Raw genomic sequence first — 12,634 nt, 5'->3', positions numbered from 1 at the left:
CCGACAGAGTAGGAGATATTTAAATGTCTCCGACCTTTCACTAAAAACAGAGAGAGAGAGAGAGAGAGAGAGGTATAGTGAGTGGTCAGTCGTTGTAGACCTGTTGCCGAGGAGACGGTGCAGACGAAGAATGAGATCGATCCTCCTCATCAGTCGCGATCTAGCCTCGCTTAATGGAAGGTTGGAGATAATTCAACCACCAGAGGCAGTAGCTTTTGCCACAACGAAGCAGCCCCGCCCGCTTCAGCAACGTCCACCACCGTTCCTCCTCTTCTCACTTTATGTAATTGGACAAAAGCTCATCCTCTTCTAGCATCCAAGGCCCTCGCTTTAGACCCGCCGCCGATGACGAAAAAAGTGAAGCAACCGATCTCACCAAGGTGACAATTTGCAATGTTTATGTTTACTTCAGGTAATGTCAAGAAGGCAAAGATATCATCTTCAATTGGTGGAGGTGGTGATGGGGAGGATACGTGTTTAGAGAATATAGTGAGGGGGAGGGAGAAATGAGGGTCACAACAAGAAATTTGATGTTGTGGGTCACACCGATATCACTGATATTGCCAGCAATGAGGGTGTGTATAGGGAGGGAGAGAAGTTCTTCCATGTAACACAATAATCAGACTAAATTGAAACTACCTAACAAATTACACCAAAATCGTTAAGAACATAAGAAAAAGAAGAGACAATCGTTAATCAAAGCATACATGGGGTTTCCACTATGGTATCCAATGAAGGTTTCCATGTCTGCTGCTTTGAGCGTCTCTCGGTAGGTTGTGGTCTTTCATCCGGTGGCTCCATTGTTTTAAATACCGACGGAGTCAAGTAGAAGTCACTAAACACAGCCTACACAAGGAATATCTTTCTGATATTGTTAGAGCTTCCACGCTTGGTTGCTTTGGATGCCCTGTATGAAACTGTTTCCATCTCATCTGTAAGCACGGAACAGAGTATATCCATGGGAAGAAGAAAATAGAACTGGCCTTGCTCGAGCTCTACGCCGACTGTTAAGCCAGGAACTCGGTGACCCATATTGAGATTGTATGGGGTCATGGTCGAGCTCGCTCCGAACGCCATGTGGCTACCCAATCACTTCAGCCACGTCAGTGCCACATCCCTTCCGTAGCTTACCTTGACTCAGTGGCCATGTCAGCATCGTGCTACCTCAGTGGCCCCCGCCTTATCCCCCAGTCACGATGACTCCACGTCATGTGGATAAGCACAACTAAGACAAAAGAGCGGATGGGGATAACCCCCCGCCAAGGATCAAGACTTATCCCGAAAAACCTTAGTGGCTAACCTCATCCTGATGACCCCAGAAGCCTTATCCGACAAGGACACGGATCTTCAGTTATAAAAAGGTATCTCTCACTCAAGGTAAAGGACTTCGACTTTTAGTACACATACCGTTATACTACTCAGACCAGCACTATTCTCCAACTGCTCGGCCTGATTCTCTACTACCCCCTATTGACTTGAGCGTCAAAGTATCTACCTAGGGATAATTCATCGGGCCTCTTACATTTTCGTATTCGCAGAACTCATTGCACAACTTCATTCTTCCACCTCGGTTTCGCCCAGTTGGTAATGATCATCTAACTGTGACCTCGGTTCTTGAACCACCTCAGATTGAACAGCATCAAAGAGTAATGGAATCACAAATGAATTGGCAGGGGTTGTCTTGCATGATCTGACCTGCTTTTATTGGCCTTGTTTATACTTCCGTTCTCCCATCACTGAACAGAACTTTCACTACTAGTAACACAAAATATGTTGTTCCCTATAGCACAAATAGAGATGTGTCTTCTCTTTCATGATCATGATAATGAAATGCACCCCATCAATGTAATCTTCCCCTACCTCCCCGTCCAAGCTCACCGTCACCGTGACCAAGCCCACAAGAAGCTGGTGGGACGTGCTTGCAAAACTGAGAATGACATGCTTCAATGCCTCATCGATTCAAAGTACAAAGATTGTCGGCCAACTACCAACGAAGAGATCATTGGCCCGTACATTGCTGCAACATACCAGCTCCATTACCTCCACATCGAATGGTGCCTCCTACTTAGCAAAAGTATCTCTCAGCCCTATTGGATACGCTTGACAAAATAAATCAGAGAAGGGTAGTTTGGGTATTTAAAATTTTTTAAATGAATGAAAATCTACTTCAAACAAAGTTTAAGAGGGTATTTATTGTAACAAAAATATAAGGGCTTTTGTCATTGACCTTATAATACGGGGGTCTTTATAATTTACCCTTTCTTTTTTATCTAACGACCTTGAATTGCTTTTCTTTATGATATGTAAAAAACTTTTCACCAATTAATTGGAATTATAAACATGATAGCCAATCAGGTATTATTTATCAAAATTCATGTATTATTGTTTTTTGACTTTCTATATTATTTTCTTTCTTTACGGTTTGATTCTGCATTACTGAAAGTAAGGTGGATACTAGAATTTATCCACTGTTCCCGCAACAATGCTGTGTTGTCCTTTAATTTAGGGTGGTAAAAATGTCGATTTTGGATGTTAACTTATTTGATTCGACCCATTTCAGATTAAAAACACGATTTTGATTGGATATTTGGATATAAATGTAAGGCTATGTTTTTCTTTGGTAAAGTTGAGGAAAGGTTTTTTGAGGGAAATTTCTTGAGAACTTTTGTGCTGACTTTTTTTTTCTTATTTTCTATTAAACCAAACACACCTTAAAAATAATATGTACAGTATTTTTAATATTTTATTAATGTGTGTATATGACAAGCCATTGTCCATATGGTTGAAATGTCAAATTTAGCATTTTAGATAGGAATCAATGTTTTTGAACTACTTTTGACTCAGACGATCGTATCATCTGGCCCAGGAACCGTTCAGGCAACCGATTTCGTTTTACTTCAAAGCTGGTCCTTGACTAAAAACCATTGAATTGGTCAATGACATGTTGACTTTAGTGGTTGGACTGTTAACCCGTTTAATGGTTTTTGGCTTTTTTTTTAATTAGAATGAGCCATTCATTCAAACTGGATGGTCGAAATGTTGAACCAGAAATCGATGCCCATAACTATTCTGGTTTTTAAAACCTTAATAGAAGTAACAATCTATATTGATCAACTCAAAGTATTTTCAAAACATTTTAGATATAAATTTTTTTCCTTTCTCAAACCAATCCAAAAAGCAAGGAACACAACATAATAACACTGTACCAAATCGGGTTTCCTACTAACTCAATTCTACAATCCTCTCTACTAACCCAATAAAACAATGCCACCTATCTCTAAACATGTTTTAGAATCCTAACTTGTGCAAATAGTTAACGGTTGTCATTGCCCTTCCATTAGACATGTTTTCCTAAAAAAAATCTTTTTTTCTTGTGCACAGTTTCTTTGAAAATTCCTCTCACCCTCTCCCTTTTGGTGTTGTCGGAATTTACTATATTCACCAAACAACAAATTTTTGTCACCTAACGTCATAATTTTACTCACTACAATCATCTAATTATATATATGCTGATTAAGACGATTCCATCTTAGATGCCCTCTGAACTTCTCAAAACCCTTCAAATATAAGTCAATCTCTTATTCAATATGTATGGAAATCCTAGCTCCAATTCATGTTGGATCTGCATCAATCTTGTTAATAACTTGTTTTGAACAAGTTAGAAAAGGTAGGCATCCCTTTATTTTTCTTGCTTTTACTTTCGTTTTCATCCTCTTTGCTTTTGCAACTCAATCGAATATAAGCACTATTGCTCTGTTTTCTGTAATTGAAACAAGGCAAACTAGTTCATTGCCGGTCATCCCAAACTTCACTCCTCCTTTGAATGGAAATCTACCACTGTATATGGAGGCTATTAGACAATTGATTCCAAGTCAAGAATCCAAACCATAACAGTTCTATTATGAGACTCGTTCTGCTCACTTTCAAACCTAAACCTCCCTTAATTGATCTTTGATGGTGACTTGCCTTTCCATTGAGTAAATCTTGAAATGCCATTGTGATTCCATTGAGCTCACAATTAGGTCAAAAACACCCATATTCACTTCAGTTTTATCCTTGTAGTCATACCTTGGGTCAAAGATAACATCGACCATAGAAGAGAGAAGCATGATCATGCATATTTTTTAAGGAATACATGTCTAACGGAGGGGTAATAACATCATCCCTGTAATTTGCAAAGTTAAGGACTCAAAAGATGTTTAGGTATAGGTGGCATTGTTTTATTGGGTTAGTAGAGAGGATTGTAGAATTGAAATAGTAGGAAATCCGGACCGGTACCAAACACCCCTAAAGTTAAAAGAAAATGATATAAATATTAGGTATGTGTTTGGCTCTGTGGCATTTATCTTAGGGTGTTTATTGCTTTAAACATTTATTTGAAAAATTTTACTTTTAAATGTTTCATGCTTTTATTGTTTGATTGAGCATAACTTTTAACGTTTCTTACTTTCCACCTTAGATTAATACCCCAAAAAATATGCCACATAAGCATTTCATTTCAATAAATGTTGGGCATTGGAGAAAGAAGGGTTTGACATTTTCCCAAATGCCTCATACACAAAATCCAAGCATTTATGTTTTTTAGTGTTTATTTGATAAGTTGAAATCAAACAGTGGTTTTACGCATAATAAGCACCCACACCTATATGGCGCTAATGTGGCAGCATTTTTTCAATAAGTGCCAGTGAACCAAACATAGCTTAGATGATTATGACCTTCACTTTTATTACCACAAATTGAAATCTGTTTCTCACAGAACATTCCTCACACTAACCTCACAGTCACATCGTATCATGTAATGGGAATGTCTCCCATGAATAATATAACATACAAGTACAGCAAATGTTACGGATGTGCCGCTACTACATGCTGTGAGGTCTGGGTGAGGAGCAGAACCGCTCTCTTACCATATGTTTCTAGGTATAACCATGAAATCGTGGCCTTCAACAAGGTGGAATCACACCAATATATCAGACTGTGATTTCACAATTTTAGCACAGGGCTAAAACCATGTCTTCGTAAAAGTGGATTGGATGATTATCTATGATAATATATGAACCAAAAAACTTCCTTAAAAATTGAACCTGTGACCTTTGGTTTACTTTGGTTCATCAGAAAATAATGGAAAAACCACGTTTATTCCTGCTCCTCCCTTAAAAGGGATAAACCAAACACAGCCTTCATGATTTTCTTTTCGACCAAAAATAAAAATAAAAATAAGCAGCTTCATTAATGGATTGATAACTGCACATGAGAGTGGGTGTAATAAGACATATCGTATAGCAATCCGGCCTTTACAATCAAAATAAGCAAAAAAGATGTACCATATAATTACAGTGCCTATTGACATTGAACAAAAGAAAAAATGTAAAAACAAGCAGTAGCCTTGTGGTATGATTCCATTGTTTGGTTGGGATTGGATCTCAACATCATAACTTTCAATGGTGAGCTTTTTACCCAGTTGGGTTTCGCCTATAGCAATTGGGTCCTGTTGGTAGACCCATTATAATTTACCCAGTGAGGTATTTATATACCCCGGTTGGCATTTCAAAAAATACTTTTTGGAAGAGAAAAAAACAAAAGGATCGCTTTCTATCATGAGAATGAGCAGAATCATCCAACCACATCTCTTTTATCTACCTGGAAAAATATATGCTACCTTTTATATTCATTTGATTACAATTTGGGAATAAAGCATGCGTAATCACCCACCAACTACTCCTTTAGTTTTATTGACTCTTTTCCTACTAATTACTTTAATTGAGATTCCAGAGCTGAATTTTTTGGAGAAGCAAAATCCAAGGGTCTCCATGAGTTTAGGAAATGAACCCACCAACCCCATTTCTACTCTAGCTGATCAAGAATAATGTTTATTTACTTTTAGTAAGCAAGTGTTTGGTCATGGATATTGACGCCACCTTGCAGAGTCAATCATCAGGCTCACAGATTGAAATTAATTTCTTTTCTCTGGCCTTCTTAATGGAGTTGTTTGGAAAGAGATAGATATGGTTTTAGAGGGCGGATTACCACTTATCTTCTATAGCTATGATGTTTATGCTTATCTAGATCTGCCCGTTGGCAAAAGAACTGGTAAATTTGAAGAGAATGGCACATGGAATTGAACTTCTATTGCCTTGACGTAAAAGACTATCCAATACCTTCTCGAATTGAGCTAATAAATACTCAACCACAAAAATGTTTAGGTTGTGTTTTGTTGCGTGCAAATTTTGAATCAGATGCAACTTTTTCATCCAGTTCAGTTTTTGCATCTCTTTCTTTATAATCATGATTGACACTCCTACTTGATATAAAAAATTATATTATTTACATTCATTAATAGTGCAAAATTTGCATATCTAAAATTGATGCAAAACTTATACCACCTTCCATCTACGTCAATTCTCTGATTTAATTTATATAAAGTGGAGACCACATCATCTTTTCATCTTACTACCAAACAAATAATTAATTCTCCTCCTATCTCTATTCTCCTCCATGTAAAGTGGAACTGTTAGAGTATCTTAGTCTCGATAGACTTGTGACTAGGATAGTTATCTCAGCCATGATAACTATACTAGATAACTGGGATCACCTTATCTCACTATCCTGTACATTACTAGGATAGCTTATCTTCTGATAGTTTCCTTGTTAAACTCTACTTTGTAATTGTTATCTCCTATACATAGTTATGCTCTTGTAACTGGTTATCTATTTAATGCTCAAGAGACCTATCAATATTTGACTGAGTCATTCTCCCTTTATTGTTTTGCTCTTTCTCATATATGGTATCAGAGCTATTTGACAAGAGTCCATGACTTCAGAGACAAGCACCATTGCTCATGCCATCCAGAGACAGATGCAGCCTGGATCAACAGATGGTCGAACTATTATGGTAGTCTCACTTTCCAGCTTTATGAATATAGTTTTAGTAAAATTGGATCGTACCAACTTCTTGCTTTGGAGTTCTCAAACTACACCAGCTCTCAGAGGGCATTGTCTATATGGCTATGTGGATGGATTTTTTCCATGTCCCCCACTCTTCCTAGAAGATAGAAGTAGTCAAGGGTCCAACTGCAACAACCCGGATCATGCAACATGGATCGAACAAGACCAATTGATCATAAGCTGGTTATTATCTTCACTAACGGATCTAGTTTTGGCTCAAGTAGTCGGTTGTAAGACGTCCAAAGAGGTATGATATTGACTTCATGTCCTATTTTCTTTCACAAATCAGACTCAAATTCATGATTTGAAATTAGAGTTAGCCTATTTGAAGAAAGGTATTCTCACTGTTACTGATTGTGTTCAAAAAATTAAAGTTTGTCTATTGCATTAGCTGCCTCTAGACATTTCCTAACTGATGTTGATCAAATTCATTATCTTATTGGTGGTTTTCCTACTAAATATGATACTTTTGTGGTCTTTGTGACTATTAGACTAGATAGTCTCTCTTTTTCTGAAATTCAAAGCCAGTTACTTACTTTTGAAAAGCACTTAGAGCGCCACTCTTCATAATCTATGCTGGAATCTCCCTATGTTAATTTGGGCAATAAGAAGAAAAACTTCAATCACAATCAATTATCTTCTTATAAGCCTCGACAATTCAATAATGGTGGTGATTCTGACAATTCCAAGAAAACTTCCTACAATAACAATAATCGAAGCAGATCCAATTCTAAGAACACCACAGTAGTTTGCCAACTCTGTAGGTATCTTGGTCGTACAACAACTACTTGTCGTTGTTACCTAGAACTTACTGCCAATAAAAATACCAAGCAAGCTCATACAACATCATCTTCACGCTCAGTTCGTGATGACAATTGCTACCCTAATTCAGGAACAACCAATCATATGACTTCAGATCTTGGAAACCTCTCTCTTCACAATGAATATCATGGAACAGATCATATCATAGTTGGAAATGGTACGGGTCTAGAAATATTTCATATTGTCTCTTCTATTTTGAATACTGATTCCGGGTCTCTTATTTTGAATAATATTCTCAGAGTTCCTAATATCTCTAAGAACTTACTCTCTGTTAGCTAGTTTTGTAAGGATAATAATGCAACTTTTATTTTTTGACGCTATTGGCTTCTTTGTTAAGGGCAATGAAACCGGTAAAATTCTCCTCCAAGGGCTGATTAAAGCATGGCTTTGTCAACTAAAGGCAAATTGCACAAATAAAGCTCCATTGACATTCGTTGGTGAGAAAGTATCGGTTTCAGTATGGCATTAGCGGCTAGGACATTCTAGCAAGCGAATAGCTGCCTACATCTTATCTTCATTTCAGATTCTAGTTTCAAATAAGAACATCTCTTTTTGTCCATCATGTCCATTGGGTAAGAGTCATACCTTACCATTTTATACTAGTAATTTTGTCGTGAAATATCCATTAGAACTTTTATTTTCTAATGTTTGGGGACCAGCCCCTGTCTCTACATGACATGATTTTCGATATTACTTGATTTTTGTTGATGCTTTCAGCAAGTATATATGGATTTTTCTTATGGCCTCTAAAATTCAGGTTGTTTTTATCTTTGTTGTTTTTAAGAAGAATATGGAAAATTTATTGAGTACCTCTATCAAAACTCTACAAACAGATGAAGGTACAAAGTACAAGTCACTTCTACATATTCTCACCAATTCGGGCATCACTCATCGTCTCTCATGTCCTCATATTCATGAACAAAATGGGGTTGTAGAACAATGCCATTGCCATGTTGTTGAAATGGTCTCACCCTCCTAGCTACTGCTTTAATGCCCAAACATTATTGTATGATGCTTTTGAGATTGCAGTCCTTTTAATTAATCGGATTTCTACTCCAATACTATAGATGAAATCTCATTTAGAGTGTCTATTTGGCACAAACCCTGATTACAATATATTGCGCACTTTCGGATGTGCTTGCTATCCGCATCTTAGACCCTATAATCGATCTAAACTGAACTATCGCTCCAAATGTTGTTTGTTTCTAGGTTACAATTTACATCATAAAGGGTACAAATGTTTGGACTTAACATCCAATCATCTCTATATTTCTCGAAATGTGGTTTTTGATGAGCATACATTTCCATGTACTTCTAGCAACACCACTCCAGCTCCCAGCTTGGCTACCAACACTGCGGTTGGCCCACCTATTGTTACATATCCGTGCTCTTCTCTTGTACACATTCTAGTCCCTACTGAAACTACCTCCCCTAGCCTACCTATTATATCCACTGATGTTGGTTCTACTGAATTGATCCAGTCATCATCACCCACTTAATACTCATCCCATGGTGACACGGGGCAAAAATGGTGTTCGCAAACCAAACCCTAGGTATGCTTTGGAAACATCTGTTGATCCCAACCTTGAACCTTCTTGCTACACTATTGCAAAGAAAGATCCTCATTGGGTGCTCACCATGGAGGAAGAGTACAATGATCTGTTAAACAATGATACATGGGATCTTGTACCTCTACCTCCTCAGAAAAAACATTGTGGGAAACCATTGGGTTTATAAGATTGAGAGACATCCGAATGGGACCATTGAAAGATAAAAGGCACAATTGGTTGCCCAAGGGTTTACTCAACAACCTAGCATTGACTTTGCTGAGACGTTTAGTCCTGTTGTCGAACCTACCACTATTCGATTAATAATATCTGTTGCAGTTCACTATGGCTGGAATCTTAGACAACTTGGTGTGAGCAACACCTTTCTTCATGGCTACCTCAGTGGAAAAGTGTATATGAAACAACCCATGGGTTTTGTTGATCAAGAACGACCACATTTTGTATGTCGGCTTAAACGTTCCCTTTATGGTTTGAAACAAGCCCTACGAGCCTGGTTTACCCGATTAAGGGATCATTTGGTTCATCTTGGTTTTCTGGAATCCCGAGTAGATAATTCTCTACTCATGCGTCGAACTGACACTGATGCCATATTCCTTCTTGTATATGTGGATGGCATATTGATCACTGGATCTTCTAATTCTGCACTTGCTCAACTCATCTCTCAGCTCTCTACCACTTTTGCTCTTTAAAATCTTGGGAAAGCTCATTACTTCCTAGGGTTGGAACTTCATCACACTACAGATGGTGTGCATCTATCCCAACGCAAATATCTTCTTGACCTTCTTGTCAAGACCAAGATGCATGAGGCTAAACCGATTCATACACCTATGGCGGCATTTACCAAACTTGATGTCACTCATGGTTCTCCTTTTCCAGATGCCATTGAATACCGTAGTGTGGTAGGGGTGCTACAATATATTACACTTACTTGGCCGAATATAAGCTTCTCTGTTAACAAAGTTTGCTAGTTTATGAAGGAGCTCACTTATGTTCATTGGAGTGTAATTAAGAGAATCTTCCATTATCTTAAGTCAACAATTGACCATGTCATTACTTTTCGTTATTCTCAAGAATTGGCTCTCGAAGCTTTTTCTGATGCTGATTGGGCTAGTTGCCTTGTTGATCGTCGCTCCCAAGGGGGTTTCTATGTTTACTTGGGTCGTAATCTGATTTCATGGAGCTCTCGTAAACAGTCCACGGTTTCTCGCTCTAGTACAGAGTCAGAATACCATAGTCTTGCCTCCACTGCCGCTGACCTTCTTTGGCTCTAGATGTTACTAAAGGAACTTGGATTGAAGCTCCCTCGACCACCTGTCATCTAGTGCGACAATTTGAGTGCCAAGTTTCTCTCATCCAATCATATTCACCATTCTCGCACCAAGCACATAGAATTGGATGTTCACTTTATACAAGAAAAAGTTGCAGCGGGACTTCTATTGATCAACCACATTCCCAACCATGATCATATTATATACATTTTTACCGAACCTTTGCCATCAACGAGGTTTCATGAACTTACAACCAAGCTTTCCATCTCCAAGAGACCGCTAAACTTGCAGGGGGATGTTAAGGTATCTCAGTCTTGATAGACTTGTGACTAGGATAGTTATCTCAGCCATGATAACTATCCTACATAACTGGGATCGCCTTATCTCATTATCGTGTACATTACTAGAATAGCTTATCTTCTGATAGTTTCCTTCTTAAACTCTAACTCTGTAATTGTCATTCTCCCTTTATTATTCTGCTCTTTCTCTTATAGAAACTTTACAATTTTACTTCTTATATTACTTTTCACAAATAAATAAAACCAAAGCAAAAATAAACTGAAATTTACATTCAACCTATACGTAGTCCCATGAAATTAATTACACCAGAGTAAATGCAGCCTGAGGCAACCATTTAATTGGGATTTGGGGGGGTATTTAGTATTTACCAATAAGACCCATTACTGAATCCAAGGCCATCAGGGCAATTGATTGTTAGGCCTGCATCATAATATATTTGACAGATGGCCAACAACGATGATTGTTAGCACTGGCCTTTCCAAAGCTTTGTAAGCCCATGCTGACAACTGGGTATTATGGTTTCAATACAGAGATAATAAGGTCGACTAGCAGTAGTAGGAAATAAAAAGGCAGATATAATGTCATCCAGAGAGCCCTCCGCCTTTTTTCGGCATGAACAGCATTAATTGCACCGCACCACACCGGACGGACCATATGATATATACAGAGAGCACAGAGCACAATTGTTGATTGCAAACTGCAAAGGGGACGAAGGGATATGGATGATTTGAATAAAAGAAAATGCTATCAATTATATTCATTTCTGACAATGCAAAAGACATGAAAAAGCTACCAACATCATACTATCAAAAGCAAATAAAGAGAAGCACGTTTGTTCTTTATAAAAACAAAAAAATGTAAATTAAAATTGGGTTTGGTTTTGCACTCATAAATTTTCAATGCCTTTGATTTTGAGGTGCAAACGTGAATTTCAAGGCTAAAACTGACTTATTCTACATTAAGCAACTTTGAGTGCAAAATTTGCCTAATATAATATTATAATACTATAGATTCAATGTAATATATTATAGTCCCAGGGTGTAGGCTGGACTGGGCCTAAACCCAGCCAGCCTATGCCCCTTAAATTTAAATGCTAAGCCCAGCGTGGCCCGTGTTGATCACCCCTAATCCCAGTTCTGAACTGTTTGGAAGAATGCTTACGCCGTTACGCACATCAATGCAATCATATGACAATATAGAAAATAAATAAAAAAGAACTTCAATATACAAAATACAAGGATTCACATAGTTTCTACAACTTGGTTACGATACAAATGAAGACCAATATATACAATATCAAAATATCAACTGATAACCTAAAAGGTTACAAATATCAAAGAGAAAAATAACATTTTTACAGTACCCTCATAAATTGATCTATCATCATCTAGGCCTTGTCTCAATTATATGGGAGTCTTACATGAATTTTGTTTTGCCATGTTCAATGTCATTTCCATCTTTAAATCGTTGATGCTTAAATCATTTCTTATTAATTCTACCCAATTCCTTCTCGGTCTGTCCCTATCTTTTTTAGCCCCTTTAACTTGTAATACATCATTTCTTTCTAACAGGTGTTGTAGTTTAGATGATCATCTATATATGATCCCTAACCAAAACACTGAAAATCCTAAAAACATAGGTTATAAATTATGTAGAATTCCCTAATATAGTGAATCTCATATCAGAATAAAAATCTTAGCAAAAAAGTAATAAGCCTCCATTTGGCAATAA

This window comes from Nelumbo lutea, chromosome 3 (assembly GCF_056320005.1).
Source record: "Nelumbo lutea isolate HS-2025 chromosome 3, American lotus-T2T, whole genome shotgun sequence".
Classification (NCBI taxonomy): Eukaryota; Viridiplantae; Streptophyta; class Magnoliopsida; order Proteales; family Nelumbonaceae; genus Nelumbo; species Nelumbo lutea.
Note: the sequence above shows the minus strand (reverse complement) of the source record.